Source organism: Epinephelus lanceolatus, chromosome 21 (genome assembly GCF_041903045.1).
Source record: "Epinephelus lanceolatus isolate andai-2023 chromosome 21, ASM4190304v1, whole genome shotgun sequence".
Taxonomy (NCBI): domain Eukaryota; kingdom Metazoa; phylum Chordata; class Actinopteri; order Perciformes; family Serranidae; genus Epinephelus; species Epinephelus lanceolatus.
In genome coordinates, this window is record NC_135754.1 from 39,682,414 (window position 1) to 39,696,013 (window position 13,600).

Below are 13,600 nucleotides of genomic sequence, written 5' to 3' on the forward strand. Positions count from 1 at the left end.
TACACACAGTACACACAGCACACACAGTACACACAGTACACACAGTACACACACAGTACATACACTGTACACAGTACACACAGCACACACAGCACACACAGTACACACAGTACGCACTGTACACACAGCACACACAGTACACACACAGTACACAAACAGTACACACAGTACATACACTGTACACAGTACACACAGTACACACTGTATACACAGTACACACAGCACACACAGTACACACAGTACACACAGCACACACTGTACACACAGTACACACAGCACACACAGTACACACAGTACACACAGCACACACTGTACACACAGTACACACAGTACACACAGTACACACAGCACACACACTACACACAGTACACACACAGCACACACAGTACACACAGTACACACAGTACACACACAGTACACACAGCACACACAGTACACACAGTACACACTGTATACACAGTACACAGTACACACAGCACACACAGTACACACAGCACACACAGTACACACAGTACACACTGTATACACAGTACACAGTACACACAGCACACACTGTACACACAGTACACACACAGTACATACACTGTACACAGTACACACAGTACACACAGTACACACTGTACACACAGCACACACAGTACACACAGTACACACACAGTACATACACTGTACACAGTACACACAGTACACACTGTATACACAGTACACACAGTACATACACTGTACACAGCACACACAGTACACATTGTATACACAGTACACACAGTACACACACAGTACATACACTGTACACAGCACACACAGTACACATTGTATACACAGTACACACAGTACATACACTGTACACAGCACACACAGTACACATTGTATACACAGTACACACAGTACATACACTGTACACACAGTACACACAGTACACACACAGTACACACAGCACACACTGTACACACAGTACACACAGTACACACACAGTACATACACTGTACACAGCACACACAGTACACACGCAGTACACACAGCACACACTGTACACACAGTACACACAGTACACACTGTATACACAGCACACACAGTACACACAGTACACACAGCACACACAGTACACACAGCACACACAGTACACACAGTACACACAGCACACACAGTACACACAGTACACACACAGTACACACAGCACACACAGTACACACAGTACACACTGTATACACAGTACACAGTACACACAGCACACACAGTACACACAGTACACACACAGTACACACACCACACACAGTACACACACAGTACACACAGCACACACAGTACACACAGTACACACACAGTACACACAGCACACACAGTACACACAGTACACACAGTACACACACAGTACACACAGCACACACAGTACACACAGTACACACACACAGTACACACAGTACACACAGTACACACACAGTACACACAGCACACACAGTACACACAGCACACACAGTACACACTGTATACACAGTACACACTGTATACACAGTACACACAGCACACACAGCACACATAGTACACACAGTACACACAGTACACACAGTACACACTGTACACACAGTACACACACAGTACACACAGCACACACAGTACACACAGTACACACAGTACACACACAGTACACACAGCACACACAGTACACACAGTACACACACACAGTACACACAGTACACACAGTACACACACAGTACACACAGCACACACAGTACACACAGTACACACAGCACACACAGTACACACTGTATACACAGTACACACTGTATACACAGTACACACAGCACACACAGCACACATAGTACACACAGTACACACAGTACACACAGTACACACTGTATATACAGTACACACTGTATACACAGTACACAGTACACACAGCACACACAGCACACGCAGTACACACAGCACACACAGTACACACAGTACACACAGTACACACTGTATACACAGTACAAACTGTATACACAGTACACAATACACACAGCACACACAGCACACGCAGTACACACAGCACACACAGTACACACTGTATACACAGTACACACACAGTACATACACTGTACACAGTACACACAGTACACACACAGTACATACACTGTACACAGCACACACAGTACACACTGTATACACAGTACACACACAGTACATACACTGTACACAGTACACACAGTACACACACAGTACATACACTGTACACAGTACACACAGTACACACTGTATACACAGTACACACAGCACACACAGTACACACAGTACACACAGCACACACTGTACACACAGTACACACAGTACACACTGTACACACAGTACACACACAGTATATACACTGTACACAGTACACACAGTACACACAGTACACACAGTACACACTGTACACACAGTACACACAGTACACACACAGTACACACACAGTACATACACAGTACATACACAGTACACACACAGTACACACACAGTACACACAGTACACACAGCACACACAGTACGCACTGTACACACAGCACACACACAGTACGCACTGTACACACAGCACACACAGTACACACACAGTACACACAGCACACACAGTACACACAGTACACACTGTATACACAGTACACACAGCACACACAGTACACACAGTACACACACAGTACACACAGCACACACAGTACACACAGTACACACACAGTACACACAGTACACACACAGTACACACAGCACACACACTACACACAGTACACACACAGCACACACAGTACACACAGTACACACACAGTACACACAGCACACACAGTACACACTGTATACACAGTACACACACAGTACACACAGTACACACACAGTACACACAGCACACACACTACACACAGTACACACATAGCACACACAGTACACACAGTACACACACAGTACACACAGCACACACAGTACACACTGTATACACAGTACACACAGCACACACAGCACACACAGTACACACAGCACACACAGTACACACAGTACACACTGTATACACAGTACACAGTACACACAGCACACACAGCACACACTGTACACACAGTACACACACAGTACATACACTGTACACACAGCACACACAGTACACACAGTACACACTGTATACACAGTACACAGTACACACAGTACACACAGTACACACTGTACACACAGCACACACAGTACACACAGTACACACACAGTACATACACTGTACACAGCACACACAGTACACACTGTATACACAGTACACACAGTACATACACTGTACACACAGTACACACAGTACACACAGTACACACACAGTACACACAGCACACACTGTACACACAGTACACACAGTACACACTGTACACACAGTACACACAGTACACACAGTACACACACAGTACATACACTGTACACAGTACACACAGCACACACAGCACACACAGTACACACTGTATACACAGCACACACAGTACGCACTGTACACACAGCACACACAGTACACACTGTATACACAGCACACACAGTACACACTGTATACACAGCACACACAGTACGCACTGTACACACAGCACACACAGTACACACTGTATACACAGCACACACAGTACACACTGTATACACAGCACACACAGTACACACTGTACACACAGCACACACAGTACACACTGTATACACAGCACACACAGTACACACTGTATACACAGCACACACAGTACACACTGTATACACAGCACACACAGTACGCACTGTACACACAGCACACACAGTACACACAGCACACACAGCACACACAGTACACACAGCACACACAGTACACACTGTATACACAGCACACACAGTACACACAGCACACACAGTACACACTGTATACACAGCACACACAGCACACACAGTACACACTGTATACACAGCACACACAGTACACACTGTATACACAGCACACACAGTACACACAGTACACACTGTATACACAGCACACACAGTACACACTGTATACACAGCACACACAGTACACACTGTATACACAGCACACACAGTACACACAGTACACACTGTATACACAGCACACACAGTACACACTGTATACACAGTACACACAGTACACACTGTACACACAGTACACACAGTACACACTGTACACACAGTACACACAGTACACACAGTACACACAGCACACACAGTACACACTGTATACACAGCACACACAGCACACACAGTACACACTGTACACACAGCACACACAGTACACACTGTATACACAGCACACACAGTACACACTGTATACACAGCACACACAGTACACACTGTATACACAGCACACACAGTACGCACTGTACACACAGCACACACAGTACACACAGCACACACAGTACACACTGTACACACAGCACACACAGTACACACTGTATACACAGCACACACAGTACACACTGTATACACAGCACACACAGTACGCACTGTACACACAGCACACACAGTACACACAGCACACACAGTACACACAGTACACACACACAGTACACACAGTACACACACAGTACACACAGCACACACAGTACACACTGTATACACAGTACACACTGTATACACAGTACACAGTACACACAGCACACATAGCACACGCAGTACACACAGCACACACAGTACACACAGTACACACAGTACACACTGTATATACAGTACACACTGTATACACAGTACACAGTACACACAGCACACGCAGTACACACAGCACACACAGTACACACAGTACACACAGTACACACTGTATACACAGTACACACTGTATACACAGTACACACTGTATACACAGTACACAGTACACACAGCACACACAGCACATGCAGTACACACAGCACACACAGTACACACAGTACACACTGTATACACAGTACACACACAGTACATACACTGTACACAGTACACACAGTACACACAGTACACACTGTACACACAGCACACACTGTACACACAGCACACACTGTACACACAGTACACACAGTACACACTGTACACACAGTACACACACAGTACATACACTGTACACACAGTACACACAGTACACACTGTACACACAGTACACACACAGTACATACACTGTACACAGTACACACAGCACACACAGCACACACAGTACACACTGTACACACAGCACACACAGTACACACAGTACACACACAGTACACACTGTACACACACTGTACACACAGTATACACACAGTACACACTGTACACACACTGTACACACAGTATACACACAGTACACACAGTACACACACAGTACACACAGTACACCAACTGTACACAGTAAACACAGCACACACAGTACACACACAGTACACACAGTACACACACAGTATACACACAGTACACACTGTACACACTGTACACACACAGTACACACACAGTACACACAGTACACACAGTACACACACAGTATACACACAGTACACACTGTACACACACTGTACACACAGTATACACACAGTACACACTGTACACACACTGTACACACAGTATACACACAGTACACACAGTACACACACAGTACACACAGTACACCAACTGTACACAGTAAACACAGCACACACAGTACACACACAGTACACACACAGTACACACACAGTACACACAGTACACACACAGTATACACACAGTACACACTGTACACACACTGTACACACAGTATACACACAGTACACACAGTACACACACAGTACACACAGTACACCAACTGTACACAGTAAACACAGCACACACAGTACACACACAGTACACACACAGTACACACAGTACACCAACTGTACACAGTAAACACAGCACACACAGTACACACACAGTACACACACAGTACACACAACAGGCAGTGGCAGTTTATTTTGAAGATGTCAGTAGCAAGTAAACAAAATAATCATACAGTAGTAAACAGACATAAACAACAGGTCACTAAAGGAAACTGAAAACAATATGTGATGATTTGATTTACATGAAGTACAAACTTATTTATTCCCACCTCTTCTCCATAAATTAATATTAGTCAGTTATGTAGTTCACTATAAATCTGTACACTAATTACTTCTTGTAGACCTACTCTAATATATTAAATTAATTAATTCCTCTGATGACAGATGTGACTTGCTTTGTTAAACTATGTAGAAACACAAGCTATGTATGTATATATATATATATATATATATATATATATATATATATATACACAGTATATATATATATATATATATATATATATATATATATATATATATATATATATACAGTACCAGTCAAAAGTTTGGACACACCTTCTCATTCAATGGTTTTTCTTTATTTTCTACATTGTAGATTAGTACTGAAGACATCCAAACTATGAAGGAACACATATGTAAGTAGCAAACAAAAAAGTGTTCATTCTTGGCATTCTCTCAATCAGCTTCATGAGGTAGTCACCTGGAATGGTTTTCAATTAAGCTGGTTTAAATCTTATTTATCTGATCGTTTTCAGTTTGTTGACGTTCATAATGAATCATCCTTACGTACCAAAGTTTGTTTTGGAGTTCCGCAAGGTTCTGTACTCGGACCAATCCTATTTACTCTATATATGCTTCCTTTAGGTAACATCATTAGAAATCACTCTATAAATTTCCATTGTTATGCGGATGATACTCAGTTGTATTTATCGATGAAGCCAGAAGAAAGTAATCAATTAACTAAACTCCATAACTGCCTTAAAGACATAAAAACTTGGATGAGCACCAATTTCCTGATGTTAAATTCAGACAAAATTGAAGTTATTGTTCTTGGCCCCAAACAACTCAGAGACTCTTTATCTGATGACATAGTTTCTCTAGATGGCATTGCTCTGGCCTCTAGCACTACCGTAAGAAACCTCGGAGTAATATTTGATCAAGATTTGTCTTTTAATTCTCATTTAAAACAAACCTCACGGACTGCATTTTTTCATCTGCGTAATATTGCGAAAATTAGGCCTATCCTGACCCGAAAAGATGCAGAAAAATTGGTCCACGCTTTTGTTACCTCAAGGCTGGATTACTGTAACTCTCTATGATCAGGTAACTCTAGTAAGTCCTTAAAAACTCTCCAGCTAATTCAGAATGCAGCAGCACGTGTACTAACAGGAACTAAGAAACGAGATCATATTTCTCCTGTTTTAGCTTCTCTGCACTGGCTCCTTGTAAAATCCAGAATTGAATTTAAAATCCTACTGTTAACTTATAAAGCTCTAAATGGTCAAGCTCCATCATATCTTAGAGAGCTCATAGTGCCATATTATCCCACCAGAACACTGCGCTCTGAGAACGCAGGGTTACTCGTGGTCCCTAAAGTCTCCAAAAGCAGATCAGGAGCCAGAGCCTTCAGCTATCAGGCTCCTCTCCTGTGGAATCATCTTCCTGTTACGGTCCGGGAGGCAGACACCGTCTCCACATTTAAGACTAGACTTAAGACTTTCCTCTTTGATAAAGCTTATAGTTAGGGCTGGCTCAGGCTTGCCCTGTACCAGCCCCTAGTTAGGCTGACTTAGGCTTAGTCTGATGGAGGACCCCCCTATAATACACCGCGCACCTTCTCTCCTTCTCTCCCTCTCTCTCCCCCTCTCTCTCTCTCTCTCTCTCTCTCTCTCTCTCTCTCTCTCTCGTATTCTATTACTGCATCTTGCTAACTCGGCCATTCTGGATGTCACTAACTCGGCTTCTTCTCCGGAGCCTTTGTGCTCCACTGTCTCTCAGATTAACTCATATCACAGCGGTGCCTGGACAGTGTGACGTGTGTGGTTGTGCTGCTGCCGTGGTCCTGCCAGATGCCTCCTGCTGCTGCTGCCATCATTAGTCATTAGTCATACTTCTACTGTTATTATACACATATGACTATTGTCACACATGTATACTGCCAGATATTAATACATACTTTCAACATATTGTACCACAGTAGCCAGAACTATAACTATAATATTATTACTTTCAATAATGTTGTTGTAAGCTACTGTCATTACCTGCATCTCTCTCTCTCTCTCTCTCTCTGTCTCTCTCTCTCTGTCTCATTGTGTCATATGGATTACTGTTAATTTATTATGCTGATCTGTTCTGTACGACATCTATTGCACGTCTGTCCGTCCTGGAAGAGGGATCCCTCCTCAGTTGTTCTTCCTGAGGTTTCTACCGTTTTTTTCCCCTGTTAAAGGGTTTTTTTTGGGGAGTTTTTCCTGATCAGCTGTGAGGGCCATAAGGACAGAGGGATGTTGTATGCTGTAAAGCCCTGTGAGGCAAATTGTGATTTGTGATATTGGGCTTTATAAATAAAATTAATTGATTGATTGATTGATTGAATTAACAGGTGTGCCTTGTCAAGAGTTAATTTCTGGAATGTCTTGCCTTCCTAATGTGTTTAAGACCATCAGTTGTGTTGTGCAGAGGTAGGGTTGGTACAAAGGTCTATACAGTGAATAGCCCTATTTGACTACTGTTCTTATCCATTTTATGGCAAGAACAACTAAGTAAAGAGAAACGACAATCCATCATTACTTTTAGATATGAAGGTCAGTCAATCCGGAAAATTTCAAGAACTGCAAGAAGTGCAGTAGCATCGACCATCAAACTTTATGAAGAAACTAGCCGTCATGAGGACTGCCCCGGGAAAGGAAGACCAAGAGTAACCTCTGCTGCAGATGATAAGTTCATCAGAGTTACCAGCCTCAGAAATCGCAAATTAACAGCACCTCAGATTAGAGCCCACATAAATGCTTAACAGAGTTCAAGTAGCAGACACATCTCAACATCAACTGTTCAGAGGAGACTGCATGAATCAGGCCTTCATGGTTGAAGTACTGCAAAGAAGCCACTTCTGAGGAAGAACAACAAGAGGAAGAAAATTGCTTGGGCCAAGAAACACAAGGAATGGACATTAGACCAGTGGAAATCTGTGCTTTGGTCTGATGAGTCCAAATTTGAGATCTTTGGTTCCAACCGCCGTGTCTTTGTGAGACGCAGAAAAGGTGAACGGATGGATTCCACATGCCTGGTTCCCACTGTGAAGCATGGAGGAGGAGGTGTGATGGTGTGGGGGTGTTTTGCTGGTGACACTGTTGGGGATTTATTCAAAATTGAAGGCACACTGAACCAGCATGGCTACCACAGCATCCTGCAGCGACATGCCATCCCATCCGGTTTGCGTTTAGTTGGACCATCATTTATTTTTCAACAGGACAATGACCCCAAACACACCTCCAGGCTGTGTAAGGGCTATTTGACCAAGAAGGAGAGTGATGGAGTGCTGCGGCAGATGACCTGGCCTCCACAGTCACCGGACCTGAACCCAATCCAGATGGTTTGGGGTGAGCTGGACCGCAGAGTGAAGGCAAAGCAGCCAACAAGTGCTAAACACCTCTGGGAACTCCTTCAAGACTGTTGGAAAACCATTTCAGGTGACTACCTCTTGAAGCTCATCGAGAGAATGCCAAGAGTGTGCAAAGCTGTCATCAAAGCAAAAGGTGGCTACTTTGAAGAATCTGAAATATAATTCATATTCTGGTTTGTTTAACACTTTTTTGTTTGGTACATAATTCCATATGTGTTCCTTCATTGTTTGGATGTCTTCAGTAGTAATCTACAATGTAGAAAATAAAAAAAAATAAAGTAAAACCATTGAATGAGAAGGTGTGTCCAAACTTTTGACTGGTACTGTATATACACTCACACATACACAAAACTGATGGCAATAAATAAATGAACAAATAAAGAGTCAACACCTTCTTCATTCTTGAACCTTGTGAAAATCAACTGCTTTATGTTTAGATATTTCTGGAGCTCCACATTCAACACTTCTTTCTTCTTCTCTACGCACAGACAGAGTCTGTTGTCCTCAAGTTAAGTTTTAACCCCCTCGCCTTTCAATGAATAACTTTTGTCGACACGTTAACGAGTCCAACACCGGAGCTGATGTGGGCGGAGCCTCAGAGGACTCAGAGTCATGTGATGTGTAAGAACTGATGTGTCACTCGGCTCTGTTTCTCTTCACACTTTATTCATGCAGCTTCTCACAACATGACAGAGTTTTACATTCACTACAGGAACAACAACAGACGCACCATCACCATGGAAACACAGAGGACATGTTCGCCACGTTGGCTCAGGTGCATCTGTGAGGACAGAAAAACAACCCACTGCTACAGAGACAGTTCAGCCTGCAGGAGCACAGCCGCCATGTTGGCCACCATGTCAGCTACACCTCCGAGAGTCCTGTTGGTTGCCTGGCAACCACATGGTGACAAGAAGACAGCAGCTGTTTCCAGTTTTATGTTAAGCTAAGCTAAGCTAAGCTAACCAGCTGCTGTCTGCAGCTTCAATCTGAAACTCTCTGTAACACACAAACATGTCTGTTCTCCACTGCCACATTTCACCTGTTCATAGGAACATGTTGTTACTATAGCAACACCAACATGACTAATGTGCGCCACATGGAGGCTGAACTGTGCGTGAGTACGACGATCACTGACGCTAACACGAGCAGGAACACTGCTAGGATACAAAACGGTAAAAAATACAAAATTAAGTCTTTACAAATCAAACACACGTTAAAAATCTGTTCAGAGGTCACCAGAGGTCAAACAGCAGGAGGGGGCAGGGCTCTGCAGCTGTGACATCACAGGATGAACAGTCAGAGGTCAAAGGTCAGTGGTAGGTTTGGTTGATCCTCTGAAAGCTTGGTCAGATCATGGATGTGTTCAGAGACGATTCCGTCAGGTCAGAAACCTCCATCAGGTTAGGGTACAGGTCACATGGTACAAACGTTTGTCATGGTAACTACAGAGTCCCTGCAGGGACATGAGGGAGGAAAAACAGATAAAACCTTTGATATTCTCCTGAGAAATATTCAACCTGTCCTCATCAAACACTGAAGCTTCGTCACAGTGTGTGACTCTGACGCACCTGACATTCTGTAGCGTCTGAATGAGAAACACTGACCTTGAAACTGACTCCGCCCTTAATGTAAACTCATCACAACATCAACGATCAGAGGAACCGCTGCCGCCATCCGTTCACAGAATATCAATCTGAGTGTGGCACTGTAATCAGAGAATCAGGCAGGGTCCAGGCTGATAGAGAGCTCTACAGGGGGACAGACATGTCTTTTTGATTTCGGGGTAACTGTGGTTGCTATGGTGGTTGCTATGGGCACTTCTATGACTGAGGCAAAAGAGCTCTGCATGTTATTTGTATTTGTGTTGTCTCAGCTGTTCTTTAATTTGATTTGTGTTTCCCTGGCAGCCAAAGTGACCTGGTCCAACATCGGCCCAAGCTCGGCATGCTGGACGAAACAAGTCAGACCATGTCATGTTGCCTAACTCGGCTGAGTCAGGATGAATGACTCTTCAGAAGGTGACAAATTTCTTCTTCTTCTTTGGTTTTCAGACAGTCCAGATTTTCACCCTCCGCAGAGTTCAGTTCTCTGCCAAAGAATTTCTCAGGAGAATTTAAAAGTATTTGTTTTTCTCTTTCCTCCCCCACATCTCCGTCGGGGCTCCGCAGGTGTGAACTGACAGCAGGGATCATCGGCTGATGCCAAACACTTTAAACTCAAAGTTCAAAGGTCAGAATCTGACGCACATCATCTGATAAATGTGGAGCTGTTTGAGATGTGGCTGAGCTGAGGTCATGACGTCAAATCTACCAAGCAGCTCACTTGGTTTACCCATCTGTGTGGGCGGAGCCAGCAGGAGAAACACTGAGCATGTGCAGTGGGACGCTTCACAGAAACAAACCCTCAAAGCTGGAAATGTTTTGGCTGATGTGCCTGGTGAGAAAGTTCTAGTGAGTCCAGCTCGTGCGATTGGTCCGCAGACAGAACAGGAAGGTTTTTTTGATTGTTTGTTTTGGATATTTTGGGGGCGTGGCTTGGGGGGGGGGCTACTTGCAGGCTGGTACTGGATTTATTAGCACCATTTAGATTCAGTTCATGATCTGAACCTGACAGGAAGTCGAACAGTGTTCGTCTGAAATTCTGTTTCTGACTGTATCAACGATTAAAGTTTCTGAGTGAATCAAACCTTGGTCCTGACGGGTCCGACCCTGCAGTCCAACATCACGTTACTCCACCACACACGGACGTCACTACAGAACAACACAGACTTCTATCATCACAACGGTCTCATGTTTAAAGTAGGTCAGAAATACGAGATTGAGGAATGAAACTACAGAACAGACCTGGGGCCGTACTCACAAAGCGTCCTCGTGCTAAGAGTCCTGGTAAAGATTAAAGGTATTCACAGAGCATCTCAGACCTTGGAAGAGCTCCTATGGTGAAAACTGTTAGGAGTAGGGAGGAGGACTTTTAAGAGGTTTAAGAGTTTCTTACAGACAGCAGAAAATGGTGGAAACACAAAAAGGTCAGAGAAATATTCTCCAAACGCTGAATGACAGTGAGTAAATGAAATGCTACAGATTAGATTGATTTGATTTGTGGCTGATCTCATCAGGGATACGCACACATTCCCACCTAACACTTTAACATCAGAAATAAAATGATTACTAAGTTATTTGACATACCTGTAAAAACACAACAGTGCAGCAGTGATGACTTGGGTCTGTCTCAGTCTTCACTACAGTGATCACACTTACAATTCCACACTTTGACTTATATGGTGACGCAGTTCATGTCATGTCCACTGGGTGTCCTCTCACCTTACAGGCTCGCAAAAGGGTGTGTCTCTGAAAACCAATCACATCTGTTGAAAGTATGTGTCATACCTATTAACAGGGTCAACCACACCTCCTCACTAAGATAAAAGTTTCTGTCCCTTCCTCGCTCTGAGAACTTTCCTAAATCACTCCTTACTAAAAAACTTTAGGCTAAGTTAGGAGCTCTCAAAAGCTGTCTCAGAATGTTTGTGAATACGGCTCCTGGAGTCAACTCTGTCCTCAGAGGACTGTCCTCTGAGGACAGAGGATGAAATGAGGTTAATTTACAGTGAATGATGAGACCAGTCACAGCAGGTCACAGCTCTGACAAAGAAAACCAGTAAACCCAGTTAGTGGAGTGAACTGGTTGTGTTCAGATGTCTGATGATGAAGTGAGGTGGAAACTTCTGTACTGTTAATAAAAGACCACTAAAGGAAACAGAAGTATTTCCCAGGGTCATACTACTACCACTATTACCACGAGTACTACTGCTACTGCTATTACTGGTGCATGGATCAGAGACGTGATGATGGGGTGATGATGATGATGAGAGGAAATGATGTTGAGTACATGTGTGAAAGGGTTAAAGTAAGTACACATGCAGAAGTACTTCAAATGGCTGATTCTTTAAACCACATCAGTAACATTCTGTACTGGTTAAAGTACCACTGCTGTAGGATTTAGGACCAGGTGTTGGGTTGTAGTACGACTGTTGAGACATTCAGTACTACTTCAGTTAAAGTACAGTAGGTGCAGTGTTCAGTCTGAAGTACTGTTGTGACTGGGTTTACTACGAGATGTGGGGTTCTCATAGGATTCAGTAGGATCTGTAGGACTGTAGTCCTACTGTTTGTTCTACTGTTTGTTCTACTGATTGTTCTACTGTTTATTCTACTGTTTGTTCTACTCGTTGTTCTACTGT

At 43.5% G+C, this 13,600-nt stretch overlaps 1 long non-coding RNA gene across 1 annotated transcript; it reads right to left on the reverse strand.

Moving 5' to 3' along the window:
- Positions 1 to 11,894: 11,894 nt before the first annotated feature.
- Positions 11,895 to 12,338, reverse strand: LOC144459436 (uncharacterized). The gene is made up of 2 exons (XR_013488414.1): positions 12,204 to 12,338; positions 11,895 to 12,110 (listed from the first exon to the last, which is right to left on the reverse strand). It is a non-coding gene; the product is annotated as an uncharacterized LOC144459436 (long non-coding RNA).
- Between the last annotated feature and the right edge of the window lie 1,262 nt (positions 12,339 to 13,600).